Source organism: Hyposmocoma kahamanoa, unplaced genomic scaffold (assembly GCF_003589595.1).
Source record: "Hyposmocoma kahamanoa isolate Upper Pololo Valley unplaced genomic scaffold, ASM358959v1 100158, whole genome shotgun sequence".
NCBI lineage: Eukaryota > Metazoa > Arthropoda > Insecta > Lepidoptera > Cosmopterigidae > Hyposmocoma > Hyposmocoma kahamanoa.
In genome coordinates, this window is record NW_020653251.1 from 1 (window position 1) to 9,396 (window position 9,396).

At 37.9% G+C, this 9,396-nt stretch overlaps 1 long non-coding RNA gene across 1 annotated transcript; it reads left to right on the forward strand.

Moving 5' to 3' along the window:
• The first annotated feature begins 3,752 nt into the window (after window positions 1-3,752).
• LOC113229503 lies at window positions 3,753-8,392 on the forward strand. Its single transcript, XR_003310415.1, has 3 exons — window positions 3,753-3,882; window positions 5,691-5,822; window positions 8,247-8,392. It is a non-coding gene; the product is annotated as an uncharacterized LOC113229503 (long non-coding RNA).
• The last annotated feature ends 1,004 nt before the right edge of the window (window positions 8,393-9,396 follow it).

The window sequence follows — 9,396 nt, forward strand, 5'->3', positions numbered from 1 at the left end:
GTATCCACGGTGACTTATATAGATGGTTTGCTTCATATATTGAGAATCGCTCCCAAGCTGTTGTACTCTCGGGATATACCTCTTGTTGGAGGAATATACCGTCTGGAGTGCCGCATGGGTCGATTCTGGGCCCACTATTATTCGTTATATTTATTAACGATATTGAAACTTGCTTTGAAAATTCTAAAATATTGTTATTCGCAGATGATATGAAAATTTTAAAATAGGTTACTTCTCTATATGATGCAAATAAACTGCAAGAAGACTTATTTAGATTCGAAAAATATTGTACAATTAATAAGCTGGGCCTAAATGTTTCTAAATGTCTGACTATGACTTTTTCCAGAAAAACCAACATACACTCGGCGTCAAAAAAATCGCACCTTTCCTAAAATTCATGTCAAGCGATTATAACTCTTAAGATCTTTACTTTACACTATCGATATTAGTATCATTTAAAAGCTCAATTAATAAGCTTTCAAAAAAACAATAATTTGTTTACGGAAAATCAAAAACCACAAATCGCCAGCACTTTGATTAAAAAGTGGGGATTTACGCGTTTGTAGGCTCAATAATTGCACCACCCTGGACGCGTATAAAAGGGGGGGTAAAAGTCAATTATGGGTCATTCGCTATCCAGACGTTCCAGAAGTCACACCTGAAGAGCTCCGAGAAGAAAAAACCCAGTGAAAATGGATACCACGGCAGAAGAAGCAGCTCAAGTGGTTGCCCTACTGCAAACCGGACTACGGCAGGTTGAAGTTGCTCGGCAACTGAACATCAGCCGATTTCGAGTGCAACGGGTATACCGACGGTTCCAAGAGACTGGAGGTTACATCAGGAGACATGGATCCGGGAGACGTCGCTGCACTACCATCAGAGATGATCGCTACATTGTGTCGACGTCTTTGCGGAACCGCTTCTCCAACGCTGTGGAGCTGCAGCAGCAGCTTCGAGCTACTCGAAGGACAGCTGTCAGCGTCTCCACTATCCGAAGAAGGCTGCGAGAGAGGAGTTTGCTGCCCCGGAGAGCTGCTACAGGCCCCCAGTTGACTGCCATCAACCGGACGGCCAGGAGGCAATTTTCCCAAACGCACGTGCCATGGACATTCGACCAGTGGAGGAATGTCCTGTTCTCCGACGAGACCCGAGTGTGCCTGTACACCAACGACAGGCGTAGGAGAGTCTACAGGCGACCAGGGGAGCGTTTCACACCAGCCTGCACCGTGGAAACCGTCGCCTGTGGAGGAGGATCCTGCATGTTCTGGGGCGGCATCTCTATCGACGGCAAGCCTGACCTCGTGTGCGTCTCCAGAACTGGAGGTGGTCGTGGCCAGGGGTCTCTGACTGCTCACCGGTACATCACCGAGATTTTAGAGGAGCACGTGCTCCCATATGCTGGCTTTGTCGGCGCCAACTTCGAGTTCATGCACGACAACGCCCCATGCCACACAGCCTTGATTGTCAAGGACTACCTACGTCGAGTTGGCATCAAGGTTATGGACTGGCCAGCAAGAAGCCCCGACCTCAACCCTATCGAGCACCTCTGGGACGAGCTGAAACGGCGAGTTCGGGCCCGCGATCCAGCTCCTGCCACTCTCGATGAGCTTCGAGATGCCGTCATCGAGGAGTGGGACAACATTCCCCAGGAACACGTCGTGACGCTCATCAGGTCCATGACTGACCGCATGGAAGCTGCTCGGAGGGCTAGAGGAGGGAACACTAGGTTTTAGGATTGTTATTGTTGATTTGTAATTTTTGTATTGTTGTTTGTTTTGATTTGTTTGTTTGAGTAATTTTGATCACAATACCCATTGTTTCACATTTTCTCAAAATTTTCTTTTTTTATGGGGGTGGTGGTCAATTTCCTACCGTTTTCAAATAGGAGATTTCATTAGCTTTCAAATGATACTAATAATGATAGGGTACAGGAAGGATTTTAGGAGTTATAATCGCTTGACACGAATTTTAGGAAAGGTGCGATTTTTTTTGACGCCGAGTGTACTTAATAATACTTACTATCTACTTGGAAGCCCTATTAAGAAGGTAAATCGAATCCGTGACTTAGGGGTAATGCATGATCATAAACTTCTGTTTGATGACCACATTGAAAGCATAATCAATAGGGCTTCCAAAGCATTAGGCTTCATTATGAGGACATCTCTAAATTTTAAAAACTTAAAAACAATAAAAATTCTTTACTGTGCTTTTGTACGAAGTCATCTGGAATACGCGAGTCACGTTTGGAACCCCAACTATAAAGTTTACATTAATCGTATAGAGAATATCCAAAGGAAATTTTTGCGTTTCTTAGATTATAAAGCTCAAGTTTGGACATTAGGTTATATCAACCGATGCAAACGATATCATTTCCTTCCATTAGAACACCGACGTACAATAAGTGATATTTCTTACCTAATGAGCGCTGCTCGTGGCTCTATAGACTGTCCGGATTTACTTAATAAAATACAGCTCCGTACTAATACAAAAAGCCTCCGTGAACGACCATTGCTGAATATACCTTTGGTTAGAACCAATTACAGACAAAATTCCTTTGTATTGCGAGCCTCCTCTGCGTTTAATAAATGGTGTGTGGACTGTGATCTTGATCTGTTTTGTACTGGTATAGCTGCAGCGAAACGGCGTTTAACTTTAAAAATCTTTGAATGTATGTAGCATCAGATATGATAGTTGTAGCATCAGCTGTTTTTGTTAATTTTTATATGTGGGAACTCATCATCAGAATTCGATTATTTATTTAATTTTCTAAGTGATTGTATGTCTTTCAGTTCTCCGACAAGAAGTTAAATAAATAAATAAATATTACTGTGTTCCGGTTTTGAAGGGTAAGGATGCTGATGAAATTACAGGCACATGGGACTTGTCAACTTATGTCTCAGGGTGACGGGCGTAATGGTAGTGCCCCTCAGATATTTGCGATTTAAAGCTCTGAGTGGCTCTGTAACTGTTATAAACGGGCGAGTAGCTTACCATCAGGCGCACGACTAGTTCGTCCAGTCACTTGATGTTATTAAAAAAAATTGTAATGAGCATGAACGACTTGTGTTAACGCTTGCACTATTGGCGATACACTCAGCTGTAGGCACTTAACGCGTAACCTCGAGCAAGTGACCGAGCTCTGGTGCAAGCCACCGCTAGCTAGCGTTCGCACCGCGTACCACTTGCACTCGCGCCTGTATTTCATTGATACTAAACATAATTAACACGCAAATTTAAGCGTCACATTTTCACGGGTTGAGAACCGTCAAATCTTTATTGTTCTCTTGTAATGGAAATGCGTTATTAATCGAGTGCTAACTAATATTGCATAAGACATTCTATTGTGCGGTATCTCACGTAAGTACTTGCTTTGGGACTCTAAAAGTCCCAAAACATTGAAAATTTCTTCAATGATCCCCTCAGGCAGCCTCGGTCTATCACGTTCTTGATCGTGTGAAGACGCTGTAAATTAGCAATAGTCTAATAGGCATTCATTTGCAGCCAAAATCGTTTAACGATTGGTTGTGAATCATTGACAAATACATTTCTCTGGGCTTCGCTTTCGAGGCACTATTTTGCGCATGTCTGTCAAACAAGTGTAAATGAGTTTTACACTAAATATATATTTTTCGAATACCCCTCTGTGGTCACAGTTAAACTTCCTATGTAAAGAAGTCCTAAGTCAATTCATTTGGCGTTTTCAATCAGTGTTATTTACCGCGAATTACTTCATTCCAGGAAAAAATTCCGTGTGATGTCGCCCTGTATTGGATCATAGAATGGTGTAAGAGAGGAATATGGTACGTGCTTACCATTATATGCGCATTGATCATCATGACTGGTTTTTTTCAAACTGATCGCCTTGGCCTTACCTTTCTTGGCGTAAGTTCTCTGATTTATCTATGTACAAATATCTAATTTCTTAATGTGCAGTGTAGGTAAACATTTTATTTATATCTTTATATTTTAAATAGGTTGTTTCATTATTCAGGCCCGTGAAATAAAATCATAAGACGAAGTAAAATGACAGTTCATTGCGCAAAAGTGTTGCCCGCTTGCGAGCAGCTAGTCATTGCAGTCGATAAATATTCTCTCGACTTTCGACTGAACGCTTATAGAGTAAATAACCGAACTTTATTTCATTTGGATCATCCTCGACCCATTATTCCTGCAATTACTGAGCACAAGTTCATGTGAATTGTCAATTTTTGTAAGTTCCTACATATACACTGTATACATTTAGAACTAAGTTTATGAAAAATGTAAAAAGGAGACAAAGTTTAAAGTTTTTCATTTTAATTCAATATATATACATATAATGAAATCCTTATATTCTTGTTATAACGTATTCGAATAAAAATTGATCTCGATACTAAAAGGCCGACTGTCAGAATAAGAATAAAGAAAGCAATAACGCATATCAGTAATCATTTGAACGTCATAACATTCATAATTTAGTTATTTTGGCAAAATAATTTATATTCTTTCACATTCTATCGATAAAATTATCGTTAACAACTAGGTACATAACTATTTCAAATTTTATGAAAACTGGCAACCCTACATATGTCATTTTACTTCGTCTTCAAAAAATAGAATTTAATTTCAAACTTATGATGCATACGAGAATTAAAATTAACTGGCTGTTCTTGACAATCGTCTTCACAGAGTCACAAATTCATTTAATGGGCCAAGTATTCGCGCTTCTATAATAAAATTTCCGGTTGATATCCAAAATATGCAATTTACAAGCCTTAATACTATAAAGAAACCAGTACTTCACACTAAAACTTATCATACAGTTTCTAAGTACTTGGATAACAATAATCCGTAATAGTGACCTGCGCTTAGTTCTTGCAGGTTTTGTCGATCAATGGATAATTGACATAAATATTGTGAATAATATATGTGTACAAATATTTATTTACAAAAAGCACATTTATTTACAAAAATCTAAATAAATAGCATCTGTGGCAAAGAGCAACCCCTTAAGTTTCTTACTCATTCTTTTCGGGTGAACCTGCCTTACGAATGAGCAATAGAGTTTAATCAATATGACGATTTCAAAATGTAATGTGCTTAGTTACCTGTGAAATAAAGATTATTTGATCCTACATATTGATAGATAATTCTTGCACATAATAAATTAATACATACTACATGCTTCTATGGTCTCAATGTCTCTCGGCAATCTTCGTGTTTCGGCTGTCGTCGGGTTTTATTGAGTTGCCTTTTGCATTTAGTACAGACCGGATGCCTTCAGTCGACTTGGAAGTGTAATTGCATGAATGTAATAGCAACTAATGTAATAGCGTATTTTTGATCGTCCACCTTAGGGTCGCCGAAATTCATTTCCCACATTGGTCCTGCCGGGCATCGAACCCGGGAACAAGAGCCACGAAGTTCACTCCGGGGCACTACCCAGAACATTCAGGCCAAAACTACTTTAGAAAAGGTCATGTAAATTGAATTTATATAGTTAACGAAACTAATTTTTTAAGATTTTTTAAAAATTCTCGAAAAATTCGAATTAAATATCGGGTACGAGAATTCTCGAAACTCATGAAAAAAGGTAACATCAAACATTACTATAGGCAAATAACGTATTTGTGTCGTGCGCTGGTCCTCACTTGTAAAAATATGTGATTAATTTAAGATATTTTTATGTTGTGTGTGTACATTTTTTTCAGATATTCAATTTAGCTGGGTTTCTTTTATGTTGGATTATGGCAACATTTCTACTATGCATTGCGATGATCATAAGCGATTTCTGTCAAGCACCGCTTAAGGTATTGTACTTGCACAGTGGACAAAACAAAACGGTATGTATCGTGGCTACATAATTTCAGATTGTGCTTTTCAACAACGTCATGATAGCCCGATATGTTGGGCTATTTTGATAACCGGGATGACCGCTTACTTTGTGCCATTCACCACAATCCTGTGCTACTTGCACCCAGCCTGCGACTTGTATACAATGTTGTTTACACATCTGGCCTCGAAATATGTACTGCGCATCTCCATCGGAACTCAGTTATCCGATTTTATAGGTCTCGGACCCCAATCTTGGACAAGGTCTTCCTCCTTTCCAAAGGCATTTATCACTTAAATAATCCATTTTTAAATTAATTTCATAATCTCCATCAAATTTAAGTACAATGATCAGCATTTCTGATTCTGAGGAAATAGTACATTCTTTCTCCATATTAATAATTTTTTTTTTAGTAAATGAAACTAATTTTCCGGATATAAAACGCGTATATTTGTTTTTTCAAACAAACCAACATTTCGGGACCTTTACAGGTCCCATGGTCGCGGTGACCATGTAAAGGGCCCGAAACGTTGGTTTGTTTGACAAAAAAAAAACAAATATACCTACGCGATTTAAATCCGGAAAAATAGTTTCATTTAACATGTGTAAGAATCGCGAAAAGCTAAGAACTCGAAATTTATTTTTTTTTAGTTATTTGAATCAGGTAATTTATAGCCCACATAGTATATACTTAACTTAAGAACAAACATACATATGATATACTTGGTACTTGGTGTAACGGGCTGGTGTAACTAATGTACACGAATTGCACTTCTCGGCAACGTGTGGCGCAATCTGGTGTCAGGTAACCGGCCGCGGAAACGCCGATATACAACACCCTTCGGCCAAAATGGGTACTGTAATGGGTAGCTGTGGGTTAGCGTAGCGAGGGGCACTTTTCAATGGGAAACGAGGATTATATTCATGAATAAAGATTTACTACGTATATTCAATTTGAAAGCTTTGTCCAGAACTCCCATTTTGTCCTTTTGACAACCACCTTCTATTCTTTATACGATTCTAAATATAAACTCGTACAAAACAAAGCTGCCTGTACTCTAGTACCATGTAAGCGTTTTTTTCGTTAAGAATGGTGTCGTTAAACCTTGCTCTGATTTCACCATAATCATAGATAAGTCAATATCGAGATGCAAATGTATGGCTTGAATGTTGAAACTGTTTTTTATGTTTACAAATTTGTATAGTATACTGTAATCAAAGTATAATTAATACTAGGCTATTTTTACCAGGCAAGTAATGAGCAATTTTAATCAAAATTGAATATAAAGTTAATAAATGTAGCGATGGAATTGCATTATAATGTAATCTAGTTACATTCAAAGTTCTATTAAAATTTGACTTCAAAATGGAGCGAACAAACGAAGATGGTATTTGACCCAATGTTTATGTTCGGCAGTCCTATAATTTCCAACCATTCTTTCTTTCTTTTTCCATTTGTAGGTAAACTTTAAAAATAATAATAATATAATAATAAAAACCTCGTAGTGAATTGTTTTAATAACAGAATATCGATAATATGTCTGCTTTCTAGAAGAACACTATCTCAAAATAATCGTTATCAACAATCATCAAAATATACTAACAAACAGGCAATCTAAAGTAACCAAAGCAAAATTCGGCAAGACTTATTAAATGAGTCTAATTAGATGTGATATTTGGGCTATTGTATGAGTTATAGGCATGCCGGTGTAATGTAACATTCGGTCGATTTCCGATTTTCTACTGCCGCACCCCTTAACGCTGCAGCGACGCATTTTAATCAATACTTAATTGTTCTCGCTGTCAATATTTTTATCCATTTCATTACAATTCATGCGAATAATTCAATAAAACATTTGGCTAAACATTGGTTTTGACATTTGATGTACTTCCCTTTGACAACCGGAAACGGTTATCAAAGGGTACTCCAAAAATCATTGACTTACAATTATATGGACGTCGGGTCCGCGCTAAAAAGTGTCCGCACTTGTAAGGCGCTAAAATCGTATACAGAGCGCGACACTCCGCTTTAGTCTTCATTTGTTCTACTGACAGCGCGATACTGCGATGACATTACAATTTCAATTTCGAATAGGTTGACTTGGGACATTTTTTTCGTGGTTTTTGTATTAGACCCGTCGTCCATTTATTTGTAAGTCAATGCCAAAAATGGTAAAATATAGACAGTTGGCATTTAAGATGACGTTACGTATTTTCGATTCCCTTGTTTGACATAAATCAATGTAGTGCTATCTCTTTTGGCTTACGACGGCACGCAGTAGTTAAACAAAGACAATAAAATGTTTATGTTTTCAACGTCTAAATGCATCGTATACATATAAGGTCTGATTTATGTATGTCAATATAACATGTCCTTTGGTTTCCATAGTCTAAGAGCAAAACACATCGTATTAATTCTGATTTCTCGTTTCAGATATATGACTTACTTCAGGTTGGCGGCGTCACTAAAACATATGAACCAATAAACTTGGACGTTTATCGAAACGATATAGATAAAATTACAAAGGAAGCTCGTAGTAACCAGTTAAGAAGACATAATGATTATTATTATGAATATTATTATCTCGACATTGGGAGACAGGGCAACATGTCCGAGGTCACTAGTAAGTACGTTTTGAATTGCTGGCTTTTTTACATACCATACTTTTTCAAGTAGTTGTCAGCCCTTGTCAGCACTGTTGCAAATAAGTAACATCCAGAAACAATACGGGGTTTCGTGTGTGAGGATATAAATAATAGATAAATATTTATTTACACCTGATATTATGGCATAAGGAACAAAAACTTCGTCAAAGACTTATTCATTCTAAACTCTCCTCTAAAAATTTAACCAATGGAAGAAATTTAGTCGCTATATTATCTTAATTTTTACTTTTTCATAGAGGCGCTACTAACACACTTATCGACACAGAATAGCATTAAGTCGATCAGAAAAAGCTTTATATCCATTTATTATGAGCGAAAAAGACATGTACGTTTTGAACGCGCGGGCCGTGCGGAAACTGTTAGGAAATAAAAGTGGACTGTATTAACAAAAGGACTGGTATATTCGCCGTCTCAAGTCTCCGCCGATAAGGCCATTGCCGCTGCGCCACTGCAGCTCGACGTCATGCTAGGCCGTGTCGCCCACGCGTCTCATCCCGAGCGCGTATAGGGCGACATGCTCCCCGGTTTGAAGTGTGAAGACTTCAAAGAACTAGAAGAGGACAAATTTTGCTTTAAACATATGAAGTAATACTCTCAGTACTGAGTACTAAACAAACCGACCTCAAAAATTCGTGGAATTACATCTATTTACCAAGTTTTATTGAAATCAGTTACCGGAAAGTGCGTAAAACCGGATTCATCACCTAGTTCGCCATTTTATCTTAACACTGGAGATAATAAAAATCGATGTTTACTACTAAAAGTATATCGAGAGAAAAACGCCTTCAATTGGTTCATAGCAAAATCATCCATTAAATTAATTGCTCCTTATAAAATTTTAGGCGCTATTTATAATAATGTCTTCATGCGTGAACCTTTAGAGGTGGAATATTTTCTTCAAAATTAAATGAAACCAC